Genomic DNA, 15,527 nt, shown 5'->3' with positions numbered 1-15,527 from the left:
GTTTCGAAAATGGGGCCAATTCAGGAGCCTCGTTTTTGGTTTCTCATTTGGGGAAGCTCCTTGAGGGTGGAGGTGCCGTCTGTTTTCAACATGGCTCCATTTGCCTGCTGATGCTCAGGAAACGTCGGGTGGTGAATAAATGTAGGGCACTGGGGAGCCTGGAGGAAATTCAAGGCATCTCTTCCTGTATCCATGAGTTTATTATTGAATCCACTTTAAACAAGACCAGTCTCTATTTAGGCTCTCTTTCTAGAATGAATATTTCCTCAAGAATAGCTTATTTTCACATAAAGTTTCCACCGGCCCTCTTTTCAATTAGAGCTGTGGAAAAACTGAAACACAACACAGCAACAACAAAACCCCGAGTGGTGAAAAATGCCGACTAAGGCCCTGCCACATGACCAGGGTTGAAGTCCTGGAGCTGCTATCAGTTGGATGACCTTGGACAAGTTAATGCACCTCCCTGAGCCTTAGTTTCCTTATCTATAAAATAGAAATAATATGAGTACCTGCCATTTGGAGAACATTTGAAGGTCAAAATGTGAAACTTAATATCAAGTTCTTTAAATAGTGTCTGGCATGTGACTAAGGATCTACAAATTATTATCATGAGGGCAATGTCTAGACTTTTAAGACGAGCTGCCTCTGTCTCCAGGCTGTGGGAACACTGCATTTCAGGGCCTTTGGAAGTCTTGGGACTCCAGGAACAGATCCCAAGCCAGGCTAATCTGCTTCTGTTGGGAACAGGGACGGCCCACAGTGGATGCTGCTGGTGGAAATAGGTTCCTGACCCAAATCTACCCCAAGCCATCTTCAACTCCCTTGTAGATGTCCCTGGAGAACTTCTCAATTAGCATGTCCAAGTTTGACCCAAGTACTGTCAGAGTTCCTATCTTGGTCAGCAATGATATCATCCCTATTGTTCACCCCTGTCGGAAGCATGAGCCCCTTTCTAGCCTCCTCCCTCTCGCTCCGAGCCAGGAGGTCATCAAGACCTCCTGAATCCATCTCCTTGCCACATCTAGAAGCCTAGAAGCCAACCCCTCCTCCTATGTTCCTCTGTTGAGCAGGCTTTCTCGTCCCTCACACTGTGAGCTGGTCTCCTTATCTTTAGTCTCACAATCTGGTGCTATTAGAAAGTCAGTCCTTCCTCCTGCTCACAGCTATGGAATTAGTCATCTTAAGTAACAGATACGACCCCGCCCACTCTTCTCAAAGTCCTCATGTGGCCCTTCCTGGTCCAGGATAAAGGGCACAGCCCTCATTGTTGTGTGTGGGTCCCAGGAGCTCTGGCCCTGCTCTGCTCGCCTTCCAGCCTCTTTCCCACCACACCCCTCCCACCCTCTGCTCTGCCAGCAGAGGACACCCCTGTACCTGTCACTAAGCATGCCGGCTCCCCTTCATGGAACGCCATACCTGATCAACTTTCCCTCCTTTACTTAGGCTCATTTGATTGCCACTTCCTCTGAGCCTCTTCTGCAGAACTGAGGTCCTGACCCTCTCCTTCTCACCCTGGTATTTGGGATGATCACTCTTTGTTCTCATACTGCTCTGAGCTAGAGACCTTATTGCACGGCATGGTCATTGTGGACTCGCTTTTCCTCTCCCCAGCTGCACTGTGACTCATATAGTAATTGCCAGGATAATCTCTCGTTTATCAAAACCGTGGTATCCAGGGCAGAGCTTGGAACAAAGCACGTAATCACAAAAGGCTTAATAAATGGATGAAAATCACTAATTAATCAAGTGTCAGGTATGGCTCTTTCCTCCAAGAAATCAATATGAAACAATTAGAGAACATGTAAAATCGTCTGCCTAGCATGCTATGAACGCAGCAGCTACGTGGGCCACTCTCTAAGTCACCTTCTAAGTGAGGCTTTCGCTAATCATCTTACTTAACATGCCCTCTCCCTGCACCCCTCATTCCCCCTTTCTGTTTTCTTTCTTTCCAAAGCCCTTATCGTCATGTAATGTAGTGTGCATTGTACTCCTTATTTTCTTATTTCTTTCTTTATCCCTCTAACTAGAATGTAAGCCTTATAAAGACAGGAATTTTGCCTGTCGTGTTCATTGTTGTACCTAGAATGGTACCTGACACACTGTAGGTGCTCAATAATGCTATATGAAGGAAAAAAAGAAAGAAAGAAAGAGAGAGAGAGAGAGAGAGAAAGAAATAGAAAGATAAAGAAAGAGAGTGAGAGAAAGAAAGCAAAAGAGAGAAAGAGAAAGAAAGGAAGAAAGACACTAATGAACTATTTGTGTTGTGGCTGACAGATTTGTTAGAAAAGGGAGCAATTGTTTTAACCTAAAGGCTCCTGACTCTTTTGAAGTTCAAGGTCCATTAATCCAATTTTAATTGTTTATATTTATCAAAAAGAACACCTTTTTTGGTGAAATTATCTACTTATATTAGTTTCAGGATAAGCTGATAGACGGGTCAAATGCTATTCATATAAAATTAAAATATCAAACCAAGTTGTTCCGGAGACAGGTAATAATAACAAGAAGAATCAATAACATGGCCAAAAATTGTACAGCTTTTACCTTGTCCTAGGCACTGTTCCAAGTCTATATGAACCTATGTGAACTGATTTAGTCATCACTTGAATCCTACGAATCAGTATTATCACTATCTCCATTTAACACAGAAAAACACTGAGGTGCAGAGATGTTAAGTAATTCACTGCATGTCACAGAGTTGCAATGGGTGTAATCAATGATTCAAGCTAGATTCGAGAAAATACAATAGTTGAGACAAAAAACTTAGATTCAAGTCTTGCTTCTTAACAGTTGAGCCTCTTGGGCAAGCAACTTTATCTTCCAAAGATCAGTAACCTCAAGTACAAAATGATGATGGTTGTATGATTGTTGAAAGACTGAAGAACAATTATATAGGAAAGTGCTATCAAAATGTGAGTTAATATTACTCAGTGGATTTTTCTCATTATTGCTTCCCTTCCATTCCAAGAAATAGACACTACTGTCATTTGCCATTAATTAAGGAGGCCCTGGGTGTGTTTTCCAAGAATTGTTATGAGTTGTCTGTCATGCTCCAAAGTAGTCTGTGGCTCAAGAGTGAAAAAACCTTTTTTTCTGAAAGGTAGAGGTCATCTTCTCAGGCCACAACCAGGGCAAATGCTCCCAGATCCCTTCATTATAACAGGGAAAGAGTATGACAGTTGACATCAAAAGGCATGGATTTGTAGAACACCTCTGCCACTTAATGCAGATCTTCTTTCAGTGCTCAAGCGGGTCCTGCTGCAGGGCCTTTGCACTTGCTAGTCCCTTTACTCAAAATGGAGCAAATTAACTCCAACTTTGCATGCCACTTCCCCAGAGAGGCTTTCCCTGGCCTCCAGGACTCAACAGGCCACTTGACTCCATGTTTGCTGTTACCTTGTGCACCTCTGCAATCCCAGCGACAGCTGTTACAAAATCACTTGCAGCCAATGGCTGTCTTTCCCAGTGCAATGTAAATTTGATGAGGTCAAGGGCAACCTCTGACTTTGCCAGCATCATAACCCAGTGCCCATTGTAACTACAACATCTTGAATGTAACAGGTGCTTATTAAATATTTTGACTGTAAGAGAGCACCAATTAGGTCCCCTTGAGAATGTCTAGAGCCCTCTGAAGCTTGGTTTCCATATATTTATTTCCTGTTTGAATTATTGTGGTGAGCACGTGGAATCTGCAAGCTCTTTAGTCATATAACGTTAACATCACAGCTAGGGAATAAGATGCCACAGCTTCTATACAAAGCATTTTAGAAGGTGAGACATGCATTCAAAGATACAAACAAATAGGCATGCATATCAAGGGCTGAATTAATTTGGAGCAAAAAAAATAAAGCCAGGAGAAAAAAGAAGACATATGCTAATGTTGAGGGCCCAAGAACTTCCAAGATATATATAAAAATATCTTTGGAATTGTTGGAGGCCTTTCAGTATGAATCGGATTACACTGGAGTTATAGTTGGAATTTGCCAATCCACTAAGTGGTGTTTCACATTGACCATGGAGATGAATTCTAGCTTACTGTAAATAGAATGAAGATATCTTTCTTGTTAAATTATTTATTGCACATTACATCTGGCCCCAAGCAATGACATTTTTAGGTTCCACAAAGGTAGCTGTGGATAGTCTATTGTCATTACATAAAGGAAACTCTGAGGGTTTATGTTATAAAATATAAACTATGTGATCATTAACCACCAAATAGCACAGGGGGTTACTCCATTGTGGCAGTGTGGGAGACTAGAAATAGATTGCTGTATCTTCTCTCAAACACCTGCCCAGATTTTTCATAAAGATCCACCAATCAATTTTTTTCAATTCTGTAGAATATGTGAAAAGCAAACTCTCCTTTCCTCTGCTTGTGAATCAGATTTTGCTTCCCAATGCCTACAGAGAGAGAGACTTAGGCTCTAGAGGATCCCTCTAACTGGAGTGGAAATACAGACTAGGCCCCTGATAAGCTTCAAGTCATAAAAGATAGATTAGGAAAGCCTTTTGCATGCCTCCCTCTAACCGCAATGGGGTTGGGATTGAGGGAGATACTAAATAGAGACACTCCTCATATACCTCTTTTTGTATAGATACAGATTTGTGATTTTTTTTATTTGAGAAGCCACCCTTTACCCCCAAATTTTTATTCATTTTCTTGCTTCTGTTTCCTTTGATCTTTTTCAATTTTTAGTTAAATGGTATGTTCATTCATGTAGTGATATATTAGGCAAACATTTATTAATCCCTATTATGAGCAAGGCACTGTACTAAATTTCCTGCACACGCAGGTGACCCCATCGGCCTTCCTTCAGTGTCCCCAGTTCCCCCACTCAGCTTGGGCACCCTACACACAGACCCTGATCCTGAAAGCTTCCCCCCTTCCACTCTCCAGTGCCCTCATCCTTCAGATCTTAGCTCAGATGTTACTTGCTCAGGGAATCCATCTGGAACCTCAGGCTGGCTCCAGTCGCACTGGTACCCCACCTTCGACACCACAGTCTGAGCTCCCATTCTCTCTCTGCATAATTCCTCTTCAGAACCTTGTGGACATCCCATGAGAGCTGAGTCAAATCTGTCTTCCGCTAAGCTACAGGCTCCCAGTGGGCAAGTTCTAGGTTTGTCTTATTCATCATTATAAACACTGTGCTTAGCATGATACCCAGCACGTGTACTTATAGATGAATGTATTTGCAGGATGATAACCAGTTTACAAAAAATCACAAAATTGACAGTGGCTTCTGCGGACAAAGCTTGTTCCTCACTCACCACACAGGTGTATGACTCCCTTGGGCAGCACTCCACAAAGTCGCTGTCCTCTAGGTGGTTGCCCAGGGACCTCTGCTGTTTCTATTATGTGGCTGCACCATTCCCACCATTTTCTGGCAGGAGCTGAGCTACTGTCATCAGCTGGCAGATGGAGAGCAGAGTGTGTTGGGAGGTCACCTCATCTGGAAGGGATGCATGTCATGCCATTCTCATCCAGGGTCCTTAGGCCAGGTTATTCGCACAACTAGCCCAGGGCAAGGACGGCTGGTCAATGGAGGGAGCTCCTTGTTATTAGTGAGCCTGGCTGGGCTCTGCCACAGGCACTGACAAGAGTGGTGAAGACCGTGACAGATAAAAGCATGGAGGTGTGCACAGAAGTTAAGCAAATGGCATAAATGGTGGCTCAGAGAGGGGACAACAAAAATTACATAGCTAAGGGTTTAAGAGGAGTGTATTAGTCCGTTTTCATGCTGCTGATAAAGACATACTTGAGACTGGGAAATTTACAAAAGAAAGAGGTTTAATTGGACTCACAGCTCCATATGGCTGAGGAGGCCTCACAATCATGGCAGAATGCAAGGAGGAGCAAGTCACATCTTACGTGGATGGCAGCAGGCAAAGAGAGAGCTTGAGCAGGGAAACTCCCGCTTATATTACCATCAGATCTCATGAGACTTATTCACTATCATGAGAACAGCATGGGAAAGACTTGCCCCCATGATTCAGTTACCTCCCACTGGGTCCCTCTTACAACATGTGGAAATTCAAGATGAGATTTGGGTGGGGACACAGCAAAACCTTATCAAGGAGCCATAAGAAATACCAGGGATACCTTTAAAGACGTTTGGTGTCTAAGGGACTATAATCTGGAGGAAAGAATGAACAAATCATTGAATAGGCAGATGAATGGATGAATGGCTGGGGAGCTTGGACGTTCCTTTAGAGGTTTGCAAGTTTGACTCACCCTCTGGTCATCTCAGCAACCTGTTCTCCCTCCACACAGTCAATGAAGCAGCCACATTAGGAACTGCAGTGAAGGGAGAGCCCTGGGCACAAGCGGGGAGAGGTCAGCCCACTCCACTGAGCATCCTGTCCCTCTGGAGATGTTCTTTGAGACACTTCCCATGTTGCATTCCTTCACTTGTGGATTTAGACTCTCACCTTCCAGCCTGACAATAGGGACAGATGTGGGAAAAGAAATACATGTTCTCCCCAATTGTAGAGCAAATGGCTTCTCAAAATGTGTGTATGGGCAGCACAATGGAATTTAAACTCCAAAGGGAAGTTGAAGCTCATAGAGACCAGCCCTTTCACAGGGGTGATGAAGACACAGAAGCCCCAAGAGGGCCCTGCCACCTGCTGGGAAGAGTAGAACCACCACTCGGTCTCTCACCAGCTGAAATGGATTCTAGGGAATCATACCTAGCCCTGTGAGAATGATCTAGGATGTGAGAAGATGCCACATGCTAGGGCAGATAAGGAAGGCTACATTTCACCAATGAAGGAAGCCGGATTAGAGATGCCAGGGTATTGGGCAAGGTGTAGGGGGTGAGCTGAAATTTTCTTTCTTTCTTTTTTTTTCTTTTGAGTCTTGCTCTGTCGCCAGGCTAGACCGCAATGGTGAGAGCTCAGCTCACTGCAACCTCCGCCTCCCGAGTTCAAGCTATTCTCCTGCCTCAGCCTCCCGAGTAGCTGGGACTACAGGCATGCACCACCACGCCCAGCTAATTTTTGTATTTTTAGTAGAGATGGGGTTTCACCATGTTGGCCAGGATGGTCTCAATCCCTTGTCCTCGTGATCCACCCACCTCGGCCTCCCAAAGTGCTGGGATTACAGGTGTGAGCCATCACACCTGTCAGAGCTGCAATTTTAATGGAGGTGTCAGAGGAGGCCTCAGGGCTTGCAGGTCATGAGGGGTTCACCATATGGGCAGTGGGGCAGAGTCTCTAGACAGTAAATGGGAAGGCCCAAAGGCAGGGGTGAGCCACATTGGGGAAGAGTAAACAAGACACAAAGGGAAGAGTCAAAATGGAAAAAACTGGACCACACAGAGCTTTGAAGTCTTCTGGAATGAGTTTAGTGTTCATCCCAGGTGGAACGCATGCCATGGTGATGCTGGGAGCAAGATGCAGCATGGAGATCCCAACTTGCGGTGTGAAAAGATCACTCTGGCTGGTATGTTGAGAGACACAGTGGGAGCTGAGAGTCAAAGCAGGGAGGCCCTTAGGAGGCTGCTGCAGTAATCCAGGCAGGAATCATGTATTTAAAAAAAGGAAAAATCAAAACTTACATTGCTCCAGGCACATGCCTCATGGACTGCAATAACAATGAGTTCTTCCCATAAAAACTGTGCAGAGTTGATATTTGAAAACCCCATTCCATTATTCTGATGGGAAAATGGAATTTGGGAATTAAGACCTTCCCCAGTGTCTCATACTGGAGCTCAGCTTCAAATCCTGACTCCGCAGCCTTGAGCACCTGCTGCACGCAGCACCCTGCAAGGCATGGAGGAGACTCCACCCTCAGGAGCTCCAGGCTAGCAGCTGATGAGATGGGGAGGGCCACATATGCAAAAGTCAAAGGAGAAGAAGATGGGAGAAGCCGACCCTTCTGTGTCTAATGCATGCTCTGCTCCCTCAGAGCTTTTCCCCAGCCAATATACTTCTCAGGGAGGGACCCATGAGACACGAGGCAGGGCCTGGGAGTAATTTAAGGAAGGCATGGAGGAAAACCAGAAGAGTCAGAAGAACATAACAACAACAGAAACACATCACACAGACTCCAGACTCCAGGGTGTAGAGAAAAAGACAGGAAGGGAGGAATGTAGGACAGAAGGGAGGAAGAACTGGAGCGGGGAAGAGGGGAAGGGAGGGAGCGAAGGAGAAAGGGAGAGAAGGAAGTCAATGCTCCAGTTCAGGGTCGTGTCTCTATTTCTCTGCCTGGAACACTTGCCTCTCTCCTCCTCTCTCTCCCTTCATCAATCTTTATCAGAGATGGGGTTATACAGTTTCACACCTTCTTCCTTGGAAAGTAAGTCCATAAAAAGCGAATGAGCTGTGCAGATCCTGGCCTTCCTCTGCTCTGGTCTCCATTTCACTGGGTTGATGATGCACCCTGCAGTTCCCAGACTCCCCTCTCAGCTGGCTTTGGGCTTCAGTTGGCCATAGTGTCTTGGAGGAGAGATAGGAAAGGGCAAGAAAGAAAAAGTCTGGGTTGTTTTCCGTTTCCCTCTTCCCTTCAGCCTTTCCAACCCCTGCCCCTTGACCTGGAAAGCACAGCCTTGTCCCTTTGCTGTTCAGTTTGGGATGGACCTGGCTCCCTATTTTTTTTTTTGTGCTAATCTCTGAGTTGCTTTGTCCTACTCTGTTTGGTTTCTCTGATCTTCTATCACCACTGAAGCTAATTCATTGGATTAAATTCCTCCTGTTCTAAATACTTAAAGAGGCTCCTGATTTTCTTGAATGACACACAAGCATAATTTTAAACAATAGAAATCCATGCATTATGAAACTAAAAACAGTACAAAGAAGGATTCCATTTTTAAAACACCTCCCTTTAAAAATGGGTTCCACTTCAGATGGATAATTTAACAGTAAGAACTTTTGTTTGAATAGAAGTCAAAGTGTTTACAGGCATAAAAGTAATTCTGAAAGAATAATCATCGGTTTCTTTAACAGTACTATAATGAATTAAGATACAGTACTATCCACAAGTTCATCAATATTTAATTTTCTTCTAAAAACCACATTAGGATTAACATTACAAAGAAAACAGGTTTTTGTTCCAAGGAAAAATGTATCTCTGTGATATGATTGTTTCATGTGATACGTCTGTTAGCATAACGCAGTGGAAGGGAGGTTATTTATATGAACAAAATCTCTTTTTCTGAATTTCTGCCCCTTGTTACTTTTACAAACGAAGCATCACTTGATCAGCAGGAAGACACAGTACACAAAGCTTTGCCACAGCAGGATATGTTCCCTAATGTTTGGCTAATCTTTGGGTGTTCTCAAAGAAAGTAATGGAAGAATTTTAATAGCAGGGGTTATATGAACTTCTTCTTGAATTACCTGGGTCAGCTAAACACTTTGCAAGATGTTATGGCACAAGACCCATATAAGTATGTCCAGAATCTCTACACTGCCATATTCAGAACCAATTTGTAGCTCTTTTCTAAGTGCTAAGCTTTAATAGATACGCTGTTAATAATTAATCCTTTTCTTAAAGTGCTTTGATTTTTCTGATTCATATTCCGCTAAGTATTTTTTTGGCAACTGAAAGCTTACTGAGCCAAGGCACAATTACAATGGTGAAGGAATCACATATTCCAGTCCCCATGAGATGCTAATAAAGGAGGCTAGGCAGGTGTGCCGACTTCAGCCTGCAAAAGAAGCTTGGCATTATTCATCTCATCACCAGAGGCACATTTGGCCAAAATTAAAATACCCATGCACACTGGTCACCACACATGCTATTCCACATGAGTGCCTTTGTTAGTACCATTGCCTTTCTCACCTCTACCCTGCTACTGCCTGCTCATCTCTGAAGATTCAGCCATCACCTCCTTCAAGAAGTCCTCCTTGATTCCTCCCCCAGCCCAGGCTTGCTTGGTAGCCTCCCCTCAGCTTTGCCTTACTTGCCTCTGCTTTTTTCTGCACATTGTACCATGGTGATCCCTTTGTGGGTCTGCAGCCCCTATGGACTCCGAGCTTCTGCAAAGCATGGTCTATGTGAATGTGGAGCTTAAAACAGCTTCTCAGTACATGTTTTCTGAACAAAGCTGAGCTGAGCAGAGCAGACTGGCTGATAATTTATGAAGTCTAGATTATGCCTCCAGCAAAACTGCAAAAGGCAACATTTCCTCTAGCCCAGTGCTCCATGACCATTTCAGGACACAGCTGAACACTCATCTTATTTCTGTACAGTTGCCTGTGTGCCGACACGGCTTGCATTTTTCCTTTTCTTTTGGCTTTCTTCCTGTAAGAATTACACAATCTCCTGTCCTCCTCTTACCTCCTCCTCCTCCTCCTGCACTATACCTCCAGCTATGAAAAGCTATGAATAAAGAAAGACAGCTGGCACTTCAGGATCCTGTTACTGATTCAATACGTGCATACCTTTCCATGAGTCCTGCCGAGTTGCATCTTCTTGACAATGGCAATGCCAAATCCGCCTTGATTCTTTCCCATACAGAAAAATACAGACCTCAGAAGCCTGAAACGGCTTGTGGGGCTCAATCAGACTTGCTCCATCCTATGGGAACATAATGGATCACACATAGGCAAACCTGCCTTCGAAAATCCTCTACCATCGGCTTTCTGTTTGTGATCCCAGGCCAGATACTGCATTTCTTTGCAGCTTTGTTTCTTCATTTCTAAAATAAGATTAATACTCTACATTACACAGTGTTTGGGGGAGGATTAATAAGATAATATTATGCAGACTCTGTCACCTAATGGCAAAAAATGGGTAGAAATAATATTGGTTTTTATTTTGGTCCCACCCCCCCAAATTCATATGTTGAAGTTCTCACCCCCAGTTCCTTGGAATGTGACCTTATTTGGAGCTAGAATCTTTACAGAGGTAATCAAATCAAAATGAGGTCATTAGGGTGGGCCCTGATCCAACATAACTGATGTCCTTACATAAAGGGGAAATTTGACCATAGAGCCAGGCGCACAGTGAGAACGCTGTGTGAAGATGAACGGAGAGATCAGATCGGAGCGAGGAGTCTACAAGCCAAGGAACGCCAGATGTGGCCCACAATCCCCCAGGAGCTGGGGGAGAGGCTAGGAACAGGGTCTCCCTTATACCTCCAGAAGGAATCAGCCCTATAAACCCTTGATCTTGGACTTCTGGCCTCTAGAACTGTGAGATGATAGTGTCTGTTGCTTAAGCCCTCCAGTTTGTGGTAGTTTATGTTTGAAGATGCTCAAAAATGGAGATGTTAAACAAAAACCTAAGTCACCAGGTCAGGTCCAGGAGTTAGACCCAGGCCAGCAGCGCCTTTCCACTAGAGCCCTTTGTTCAGCCAGTGGCTAAAGTGTCAGTCACCACAGTCTCTACCCACGCCCCTCACATGCCACCTCCTGCAGCAGAGCCCCTTCCTCTCCACATCATCTCCCTGTCCCAAAGGGCCTTGAGCACACCCTCCTCTCCAACCTGGCACTTCAGGGAGGAAGGACAGATGGCTTCCAGTGGGATTCTACTTTAATTGGTCTAGAGTGGGGCTCAGTCATCACTGCTTTAAGAGCTCTCTGGATGACCCTCACGTGCAGCCGGTGAGGATGTCTGCATTAGACCACACGGCCCTACAGTGAGGCCAGTGCTGTCTTCCTTGTGGGTGTCTGCCATGCACCATCCAGTGGGTGCTCCCGTGGGTGGGGAACCAGTGAATGGAGTCCCAGGTAACAGATGAAAACCAATGCCCCTGCCTGAGCATATGGCGCCTGCCTAGCAGTCAGGAGCTCAGGCCCTTACAAAAGCCGCTTAGCTGCCTGCCTCCATCCCCCCACCTCCCTCCATGCTCTGTGCTGCCTCACAGCCTCCTTCCTGCCTGGAATCCCAAATCACCTGGGCTTCACACCAAGGAGGGCTAAGTCACTACATGGAGGGGTAGTTTCCATCCAGTTGTATTTTTTTTATTAATTCTATAGGCCAGTCACATTCTCATTAAGAGGGGATGACCCTCTGATATGGCCAGGGTTCTTTCTGAAATAATAACAACAAATAATAATAAAGCAATAGAATAAAAATAAATAAAGATAACCTCCCTGTTGAAAACAATTGAGTATCTCTCCATTGCCTGTTTCAAGTAGTCCACCTCCCTTTGTGAACCATCGTAGCCTGCTGCTCTCCTCAGCTAGTAATCATCCTAATTTTTTTTTCTGTGCTGCAATAAACTGGATATGTTGACCTACTTAATTCTCCCTCACCCACAACAGGCTTTCTCCTGCATCGGGACTGTTGCTCCTGCTGTTCCTTCTCCCTAACCACCTGGGACCCTGTTTTCAACACTTAGTTCACGAATCTCCTTCTCTGATCCCCCTTCTTAAAAATCCTCCATCCAGAACTGACCCCCAAGGCAGGGCCCAGTGTCAGGGCTTCCTTCAGCCTCTTGGTTTGCTTTCACATGGTTTTGTCTGTGATGATGAACATCTATGGTCTCTCTCCCCAACCCTCCAGAATCTTGAGAACTGTGGCTAGGTCTTACTCATACCTGTATCATCCAGCAACTGGCACGTAGAATGTGCTCAGCCTTATATGTGAAATGTTTGTTGAATGAATGAGTAAATAATATTAATTGATGTTTACTAGCGCTTTCCAGTTTACAAAGTATTGCCAATGACAAAGAGTATGAGTGAAAGAGAAAGAAAGATTATGCAGATTTACGAGCTGTTCCATGCAGGGCTCTGGCCAACGCTGACTCAATTTTAAATGAGTTACTGCTCTCTGAGGGCCTGCAATGGAAATACGGCTGTGAGGAGACTGTGGTGGTTTTGCATCTGGACAAAAGAGGGCAAGTTTACACACCATGGTGCAGAGGAGCCAGCTTCATCCCACTGCAATTTGATTGATACTATGACTTTGGCCAGTCTTCACATCAAGCGGGAACCTTGAATGCTGGCATTTATAAGGAAAGTTCAGCAGAATTAACAGACGTGCCTGTGGCCATGCAGAGAGGCAGGTTGTGGTGCTTCCACCAGTGAGTAGGAACACCCTCCCAAAGAGGCCATATCCTGAAAGCAAAGGTGGTTCCCTTCCTATTCATTCATGCCCCAATCTCTGAGGGAGTTTTAATCTCCATTTTGAACTCTAAACCCTTTGCCAAGACCTCTGGTGAAGTCATTTGGAAATGGTGAGGCCCACACAGAAGGAGAACTGGCTTGGAGGCAGCCCTGAACAGGACCTCTTGCCTTGGGACCTAGAGAGGCTACTGGATGCATCAAGAGTAGATGCATTACCAGTCCTGTCTACTGTTCACTGTGTTTCAGCTCCTTAAAAATACCCAGCATGGCCCTGTCCACCAAAGAGTATCTGAGACAGGTCTCAATCAATTCAGAAGTTTATTTTGCCAAGGTAAATGACATGACCAGGAGACAGGTCTGTTCCTTTCTCTAAGGATGGTTTTGAAGTCTCCAATATTTAAAGGGGAAAAGAGGGCTGGAGGGGAAAGAGGGAGGGTATGGTAACATTACTGAATCCACATTACAAGTGAAAAGGAGCAGCTAGGAGAATCATCAATCATGTATTTGTCTCAGGCTCAGTAAATCAGCACTTTACATAAGATAAGGTGAACATAGAGTAGCAACCTGTGGAGATATTTAACCTTTCATCTGTAGCTACCTGGCACATTCTGACTCTGGAGTTGTGTAGCTTGCCATCTCTAGTCTGTCTGTGGCTCTCTTGCTTTTATTCTGCATTCTTTCCAGATTCCACATCCCCCTTTTGGTTCCAGTCCTTAGTCAGCTTCTGTGGATCAACGACTTGATTTCAGATTAGCAATCTCAGCTTTTACCTTCAGTAGCCATTACGCCACCTCCTACAGCAACCCTGCTGCCATCACTGCCTGTAACACACCCAAAAAACGCATCTGTGGGTCTCTGACTGACAGCTTCATATGCTGAAACCACAGGGAAGAGGCTTCCCAAGCCTCCTTAAACCCTAGGTCTTCTGTAGTTTATTCCAGCCCAACCAGGTCTCTGTCTGGCAGGGAGATGGCTCTGACTCCAAGGCGGTTATCTGCCCACCGGGTAGCATCAAGCCCAGGCTCACTGCCTAGCTCCAGTCATTCCTCCGTGGTAAATTGCCTCCACGCCTATGCAATGAGGAAGCTTCCACAGAGCCACTCTTCTTCTATTAGAAACGCTGATCATTGAGAAGCCCACAGCTAGAGAGGTAACCCACCTTTTCTAACTATGTTGAGTCTTCCTATGTCTATATTACTGACTTTACCATCATCTCATTTTAGTTTTCTGCCTTACTCTGTTTTTTCAGTTTCTTTCTAATTTTTAAATTCTCAAATCCTTAGGAAAAAGAGATGAAAATAAGTACATAACTTAAATGAAGGTATTAGATTAACCAAAACAGAGACGATCCAGGACAATGAAGCATGTTTTACGTTTTATATGAGGTCTCCAAGATGAGAATTAATTGGAGGGTTTTTATGCTCTTGAAATTTCTCAGATAACCAAGGTTTTAAATCTTAGAAACACAGGCACAGGGGGAAGGAGATTTAGAGGTTTCTAATCTAATATTAATTCTAAAGATAGGAATATAAAACCCAGGGGGAAAAATTCACCCAAAAGTCATGAGGTAATGTGTGTCAAAGACAACGTCCTTTATTCAATAACCCATTTGATCACTGAGTACCTACCATATACCCAGAAGGTCAGTGTAGAAAAGTGATTGATAGAATGGACTTTGGATTTAGATAGTCGTGAATGCAAATACCTATTTACATCTCATGCTCTATTAAGTCACTGCAGCAAGCTATGTAATCTGAGAGTTAGCTTCCTTTGCATAAAATGTGGATAGTAGTACTTACTTCAGAGGGTTGTCTTGATGGCAAAACGAGGTCCTACATTAAATCCTTCAGTACAATACATGTCACATAGCTAAGCTCAATAAATGTCAGCTACATTTTTGCAATTGCCCAGCTCCAAGCACAGGATTATTCCCCCAACATTATGAAGCAACAGAATGCAGAGTAATATCTGTCAAGATATTTGGACTACAGAATCCAGGTTTTTACCTTGATTATCTCAGCTTCAGACACAGGTATGTCCCAAATGAACTGCTAATTGGATATTATGTAATAGCAATTAACACAGGACAAATTTATTTTAAAGCAACAACAACAATATAAAGCTGGGCCACACAATTCAGCTTAGTGCTAGAGAACCAGTGATTCTATTACAGGGAAAAGCCACACAGCAGACTGGGACTAATAGCATTCCACCGGTGCCAGGAAAATAGATAAAAATAGATAGTTAATATGCTCCTATTTGCCTCAGTAATAATTACATATATTTTGAAATAGTCACTAAACTATTAAAATGCTGCATAGGTAGCCTATAATTGATTTTCTCACTGTATCTTCAGACAATCTACCACGTTAACTTAACCTACCAAAAAAGCAGCTGAAGCAAATGTAAGAGAAAGAAACAGTTCTTTCAATCCTAAAATTCATTTGGAATAATGAAAGACCCAAAATAGCCAAGGCAATGCTGAGCAAAAAGAACAAAGCTGAAGG

The sequence above is a fragment of the Pan paniscus genome, chromosome 12 (genome assembly GCF_029289425.2).
Source record: "Pan paniscus chromosome 12, NHGRI_mPanPan1-v2.0_pri, whole genome shotgun sequence".
NCBI lineage: Eukaryota > Metazoa > Chordata > Mammalia > Primates > Hominidae > Pan > Pan paniscus.
This window is presented reverse-complemented; position numbering follows the sequence as displayed.